Genomic DNA, 7,579 nt, shown 5'->3' with positions numbered 1-7,579 from the left:
AAAGGATCATGTTTATGATCAGCCAGCAGCCTAATCTCCCTTATGTGCAGAGCGTCTCCACCAGGGCTAAGTGACTCCTGCAGTGTTCTCCGCGTACACACCAAGGTAATTTGAGTACTAAACTTTGGCACAATAACCTAGTCCTAACTCTTCAGATGCTTCTGACTGAAGGCCACACGTCGTTAGACATTCAAAGGGGCATTTAACTAACAGTAGTCTTGAAGGCTTCCTTCATGGTAGAATTTAAGTTTGAAATCATTCAATTACTGCCATCTTCAGAGCTGCAGGGGGGTAACTTGAACTAACGACTAACAGTTAGCAATGTTGTCCACTTGCCAAGTATTTAATGAGTTCTGAAGGTCAGAGCTGAGCCCAATAAATAAGCAGAATATTTGATGTTATATTAGCGTCCTCCAGAAGCGAAGTTAGAGGCTATGCTAAAAGGGTTAAGAAACAGTTCAGCCTGCTGCAAGCCTTTCGCTGCCTCAGTCCTCCGGCGTCTCTTGGAGTTTTCTCTCAGTGCCTGTAGGATTCTCTTCAATATTGAGAATTAATGATAAATTATTAGTTGGGCAATGCATAACACCATCAATACCATCATGCACCCTGGAGTTTTCTATGCACATGACCTCACATAGATTACCTCATCTAATTCCACAATTTGAGGAAGCCATTGAATTACATATTTTAAATTGAGGAAGCTGGAGCTGAGGAAAATCATACATTTTTTTTCAAAGATTACTTTGATAAAAGAGTTAGTGAACACATTTGAACCCAGGATTTGTGACTTCAAAGGCCATATATTTCTCATATTTACATTTGTCTTGTAATTCCTAAGCACTTGGACAATCATTTACTCTCAAAGAAGCTTTAAAAATGTGTTTAATAATTTGAGTGACATATGTACTTTAAAATAATAATTTTCTCCAAATAAGAAATGGACCAAAAGTCTTTAAATGCAGGCTTGATGTAGAAGCTGTTACTATGATTGTGATTTTATGTAGCAGCTGTTAATTTTATCCTTATCCCTGGGAAGAGTAAAATGAAGGATGTCATTATAAGTACCCGATTTAATTTATAGTTTGCAAACAGAAGGATGAGTTTTAAGTACATATCACCAGGCAGTCTGTCTCTCCGCATACCACTGTTGCAATTAATCAATTGAAAATGCAAACAACAGCTAACCTTGGGTTCCAATTTTTTTCGTAACATTTCTTATCTCTTAGACCAGGCTCATCCTGTGTGCAGGGAACTCCCAAACACTGGCTCACAAAGACTATTTTGATTTTTACTAGCTCTGGAATCCTAATTGTGTCAGAGCCATTGGAATGAGCAATCACAGCTACTTATAGACAGTAACCTGATAAAAATCTTCGATTCCTCTGGGTTAAGAAGGTGGAGCTAAAGTTTTCCTGTTTTTCTTATTGTACATCAGAGAGGAATTGTCTCAGCAGAACACAGTTCCCTCCTTGAGAGACCCTGGAGGAATTTTTTCTACCATCCATTGCTCCAAAGTAAGGCACAGAACCTGAGACCTTGTCACGGGAACACAAAGTCAGATTACTAAACTTCTGTGTTTACTGGTAAGTCCTCTGCTGGGTGAGTTATTAAGCGCTTCCATCAGCAGCCTCTAGCACGGTGTAAGTTAATGGTTTGTAAGGTATATCTACCACCTATTGGTGTGTTACATTAACGGAAACAAACAAAAAAGCCAGCCATTCTGAAAGGTTGACTAACTTCGGTTGCTGTGTTTCCTGCTCTAGTCTGTGACTAAGATTCAAATTTCTTGATTTTTTTTTTGTACTATCTATAGATCTTATCTGGTAATCCTCAATCCACAAGTATCAAGATGAAGGGTTTGAGAGCCACTTCTACATAGTTTAATTCCATATATTTTTTTATGTAAGCATAGGAAAAGTGGGTCTCAATGTCCAGTTGTTTTCTTAGAGCCTCTGCTCTCTTGGGGAACTTGTTGTTACCTTAAAAGAGGCAGGATTTGTGTTATGTGGTGGCTGGGTTAGGATTAGGCTTGGGAAAGTAAGTGTCTGCTGTTAAGAGGTTATAAATCTCAGAACATACTCTTGTTCCAAGCTAGGTCTCACCAGCTTTTGCTCCAGTTAAGCAGCTATGGGTGCCTTCACCCATCCCAATCATCCATCTGAATCTACTACAACTGATAGCCCTTGAACTGACACAACGCATTTAGGGCTTTGCTCTTCTTGGGCAGTCTGTGCTCATCAGTATTCTGAGATATTTGCACACACTTATAAAGAAGAATGTGTGGGTATCTGCCTGCATGGCTAAAGATGACTTCCTAGTAAATGTGTAAGTGAGTGGCTAACTGATCCAGGGCTGAACTCAGGTCAAGGATAATTTCCTGAAAAAAAAAATTTTAATAAGGTCTCCAATCCATTTAAAACACACTCAAACGGTAAGACTTAGCTTGGAGGTTCCCAAACTTCCCAGGTTTAAAGTAATGATTTGCATGTTAGCAATTGCGTGTCAGCAATTCCTTCACAGTACCCCGAGGCCACAGTTCCTCTTGTTAAGTCATCAAGCCCAAGCAACTCTGTGCTTATGTCCTAACAGCTGTAGTTGGTTGTACAAATAATAAGGACATTGAAAGAAAAGTCATTTTTATTTCACTCACAATCACACTCAGTGTGGATTTATGGAAGTCACTGAGCACTGTAAATTTTCAGATCTTAGAATCAGCTAAGATGTGACCTCCTCATTTGTTGTGCCACATAGAACACTTTCCCACTTTTTACCATAGAAGCTGTTGAATCACTGCTTCACAAAACTGCACGGGAGGTTATTGAATGGAACACAGCCCTGTCTCATGTTAAAACTGCCTGCGTGACATGCTCCTGGTTCATGCCAGTATCCCAGCACTCTAGAGGTTGACTTGAGGGATTGGCGAAGCTCAAGGCCAGCCAGTGTTACACTGTGAGTCCAGACCACTCTGAGACATACTAGGAGATCCTGTCTAATGCTAGGGTGGTGAGGTGGGTGTGGGTGGGTGGGTGTGGGAGCACCACATAGAAGCAGAGGGGAGGAGGAGTGGATGGGGGGGTTGCAGAGGGGAAACTGGAAAGAGAGAATCACATTTGAGATGTAAATAAATAAAATAACCAATAAAAAATAATAAAAAATACTTACATCTGAGATACCATAAACTAAGGTTCAAAACACTGAATATCACTGTGCTCTCTGACAGTCTTAAATAACTCAAGGCTTCTCTGTCTTTAGTTAGGAATGAGACCCCCACATGCCCACATATTATCTCAATAATGGAGGGGCGTGCTCAGTCTGACCTTGTTTAATTATTTGTGTCTTCCTTCGTTGATGTGGAGGAGACAGTACAAAATTCATAGGGAAACATAGTCGTTCCTGACCCTGCCGTTAAATATTAGCGGCTTTCGTGCAACCAAGCGTGATTTCCCAGTTCACTTGGAAACCAGTGTGGCTTAATTGTCTTATTATTTTCATTAAATTCCTATTCCCTCTATAACAGCAACCTTAGCAAGCTCGCTGTGGCTTCCCAAGGTATGACTCGATGTCTTCCATACTCACTTAACCTTGACGATACTTTCTTCATAACAATAATAATTTTCTTTTAAAATTTCCAAATAATGATTGGTCTTTTTTTTTGAAAGTTCTAAAAAGGAATAATACTTTAAATGCTAGTTTTGCGTCAAGATGTAAAATAACTCAACAATGTTTAATAACATTAGTAAGCTATAATAAAATGTCTTAAACGCCCACCAGTGCTGCAATAGCAGGCATATGACAGCAGGCTTATTTGACACCAGTTACTTTCTCTCTGGGTCTGGCACAGCCCAAGAGCTACTCTCATTGCCGCTTGTACATTGACAGAGAGATTCACACTATACCTGAGGTCAGGTATGCCTCTAGCTTCATATTAGGGAAGAGGAAATGGAGACACAGACGTATTAAATCATCTGCTTCTACTAATAATTATTCAGCACTGAAATCCAAAGCCACGTCTCTAACTTGCAACACCTTAAATTCTGAAACAAAGCCCCCCCCACCCCGAGGAAATGCACTGCTCGGAAGTGGCTGAGTTGAGTCCGGTTCACAATGGGTTACAGTGGCAGACTGGTGGAGGGAGGTGTTCTGCATACTGCATAGTTGATAAGAGGTGGTTGTGAGGCATCAATATATGACTCAGGATATTAACCTCCAATACATATTTACTGTTAGCTTTTTTTTTATTGAAAAGTATGGAAGATGATGGATTTGTTCTACCCAACAAGAAATCAACCCATTACCAAATATTTATTCAACGCAATTATAGCACAAACATCATACTAGGAACACACCGAACAAAACATCCTACTTTGGGGAAGCAGGTCCTTGTGTAGGAAGAAGAACCACAGACATGACCAACTTAATCAACAATAAAATGTAGAGTGCTCTTGTGGGTGCATGCTGTAGTTTCCCTGGGAATAAAGAGAGAGTTGAGCTCACCATGTAGTCAGGCAACTACATGTGCCTCACGGAACCATTGCCACCCCAGAGCTGTTCCCTGACTCTGGAGCCTCTTGCCTCTCCTCCTCTGACTGCTGATGTCCTAGTGACCCCTCAAAACCTAAAGCAACCACCATGCCCCCTGCCACTCCAACGTCAACATTAACATTTTCCCTTTCCAGCTCTTACTACAATTTAGAGATAAAATATCTTGATGGGTAAACAAATTCAAGTTTTCCTTTCCCACCAAACTGATCCCCGCTCTAAACAAAGGTTCCATAAAAACCTAACATACCAGTGTCGTCAACAAAGAAGCAACTTGGTGGGTGTTTGATGCCTGAATTAACCAGAGGATGATCTATAGAATCTACATCTAGAATCCTTGAAGGAAGGCATCTGGTTCCACCCTTTACATGAACCGAGACTGTCTCCAAAACTTTGTGATCTAGCCTCCGCTTAGGGCTTAGGCAAAGCCAATCTCAGAGCTTGAAATATGGGTGAATGTTTATAGTGAACCTCTGCAATTGCACCACTAGTCCTGATCCTAATTCTTATCTCTGTGAGGGCAAAGCTAATGTTTTCCTTACTGTATTAAACTCTCCAGGTAAGAGTCACTATGATATGCTCTTTTGCAAAGTGAACCAGGGCCACCTTAATTCCTTGTCTGAAGACCCCACTAGCCTCACAGCAGAGCCACTGTATGACTTCTTCCCTCTGCTTCTATTTTTTTTAACTAGAAGTTTTCTTTATTTACATGTCATACAATATCTCCTTTCCCAGGTTCCCCTCCAAAAAAAATAAAAAATAAAATAAAATAAAAACAAAAACAAACCCCTGTTCCATCCCTCCTCCCCCTGCTCACCACCCCACCCTCTCCAGCTTAGTGGTCCTGACATTCTCCTACACTGGGGCATAGAACCTTCACAGGGCCAATGGCCTCTCTTCCCATTGATTACTGACTTGGTCATCCTCTGCTATACATATGCTGCTGGAGCCATGAGTCCCACCATGTATACTCTTTGGTTTAGTCCCTGGGAGCTCTGAGGGTACTAGGTAGTTCATATTGTTGCTCGTCCTAAGGGGCTGCGAGCCCTTCAGCTCCTTGGGTCCTTTCTCTAGCTCCTTCATTGGGGACCCTGTGCTCAGTCCAATGGATGGCTGTGAGCTTCCAGAGACTGCTCCACCTGGGAATCCCTCTCATATTCAGTCATCAAATCCAGACACTATTGTGGATGCCAGCAAGTGCTGGCTGACAGGATCATGATATAACTGTCTCCTGAGAGGCCCTGACAGTAACCTCTGCTTCTATTAACAATAGAAGAGATGCATTCTTATTTCCTTCAGCAAGCCTAGGCTAAAACAACAACACTCCAGGCAAGGAAAGTGACCAGCTGCTCTCTGCTGTCTGAATGAGCATTCTTCTCTGGGTCACTGAGGAAGGGCTAGCCCCTATTAACCAGCTTTCTCTGAGACAGCCACACATGCTCTGCTTACCTCCTCTCCACTTTCAGCGAAGCCACAGGGGAATTACCTCCCTCTCTGTCTTAACCCAGCTATTAGAAAAGGTTCCTCACCTTCCCAGAGAGTAAGTAAAAAGTAGCATGCATTGCTTCCGGCTGCCCTGCTAACACTCTCTTAGAGCCAGCATGCTTCTGCATCCTGCTTTCAATGTCAACGTTTATACACAATGCCCTCTTTTTCCTCCCTAAGGTTGTTTTTTCTTCTTGTTTTGTTTTTGTTTGTTTTTGTTTTTTGTTTTCAAAAAAAAAGTGGTTATTCTTCATTGAATGACTGGTAAGTGAACAACATTATACCCTTTGTCACAGTGAGGAAACTGAGACCCAAAGGAGATGAGCAGTTTTCCCATGTCACCACACTGATTCCTAGTAGAACAGGGACCCAAAACAGATGCCTCTTGACCCAGCCCCTAAGCTTCAGCTGTATCTCTAAACATAGGGTCAAGGTGCTCTCTGGCATCCAGGAAGAGAGAAACTGTAAGTGTGTAGTATCCATTGTGGTCTAACACGGGCCTCTTCTGAAAGAACTTCCCTGGCAATCTATAGCTAATTGCTATAGAAAGTTAACCTATCTTACAACACCTTTACAGACACCCGAAGAGGGGAGCTTTTGATTCAAGAAGACAGTTCTGTGTTATAAAATATATTTAATCTCAATCAGGAGCTTCTACCCCACCTTTGGTTATCCAATTCCCAGATAAATTTAAAAACCAAAGAACATACACAAGCTGGACCTAGGTCTCCCCACACATATGCAATAGATGTGCAGCTTGGTCTTCATGTGGATTCAGAACAACTGAAGTGGGGGCTATCCCAAAAGTTGTTGCCTGTACATGGGATATGTTCTTCTAGCTGGACTGCCTTGTCTGGCCTCAGTGGGAGAGGAAGCGCCTGACATTGCAGAGACTTAGAGTGCTGGGGAGTACCCAGGGGACCCCCCCCGCAGCTCAGAGGAGAAGGGGGTAGAGGTTTAGGGGGATGGGGGGAGGATTGTGGGAGGGGGTGACCAGGAGGGGTCAGTGAGTGGAATGTAAAGTGAATGAGTAAAAAATTAAATTTAATTTAAAATAAATAAAATACTGTATAATAAAGTAATAAAGTAGCTTCTGCTCTAAGATCAAGAATTGGCAAATGGGACCTCATAAAGTTGCAAAGCTTCTGTAAGGCAAAAGACACTGTCAATAGGACAAAATGACAACCAACAAATTGGGAAAAGATCTTTACCAACAGTATATCTGACAGAGGGCTAATATCCAAGATATACAAAGAACTCAAGAAGTTAGACTCCAGAGAACCAAATAACCCTATTAAAAAATGGGGTACAGAGCTAAACAAAGAATTCTCAATTGATGAACACCAAATGGCTGAGAAGCCCCTAAAGAAATGTTCGACATCCTTAGTCATTAGGGAAATGCAAATCAAAACAACCCTGAGATTCCACTTCATACCAGTCAGAATGGCTAAGATAAAAAACTCAGGTGACAGCAGATGCTGGAGAGTTTCTGGAGAAAGAGGAACATTACTTCATTGCTGGTGGGATTGCAAACTGGTACAACCACTCTGGAAAT

The 7,579-nt window shown here is 41.7% G+C and overlaps 1 protein-coding gene across 1 annotated transcript in view; it reads left to right on the top strand.

Moving 5' to 3' along the window:
* Nucleotides 1-1,212: 1,212 nt before the first annotated feature.
* Fmo1 (flavin containing dimethylaniline monoxygenase 1) overlaps nt 1,213-7,579 on the top strand; it is a 33,753-nt gene continuing 27,386 nt past the window's right edge. Inside the window, exon 1 of the mRNA XM_031387289.1 lies at nt 1,213-1,583. The gene's annotated coding sequence lies outside the window, so the exon portion shown is untranslated. The remainder of the gene's footprint in view (nt 1,584-7,579) is intronic.

Source organism: Mastomys coucha, unplaced genomic scaffold (assembly GCF_008632895.1).
Source record: "Mastomys coucha isolate ucsf_1 unplaced genomic scaffold, UCSF_Mcou_1 pScaffold1, whole genome shotgun sequence".
In the NCBI taxonomy this organism is placed as follows: Eukaryota; Metazoa; Chordata; class Mammalia; order Rodentia; family Muridae; genus Mastomys; species Mastomys coucha.
The sequence above is the reverse complement of the archived record's forward strand: the minus strand, read 5'-3'. Positions and strand labels throughout refer to the sequence as shown.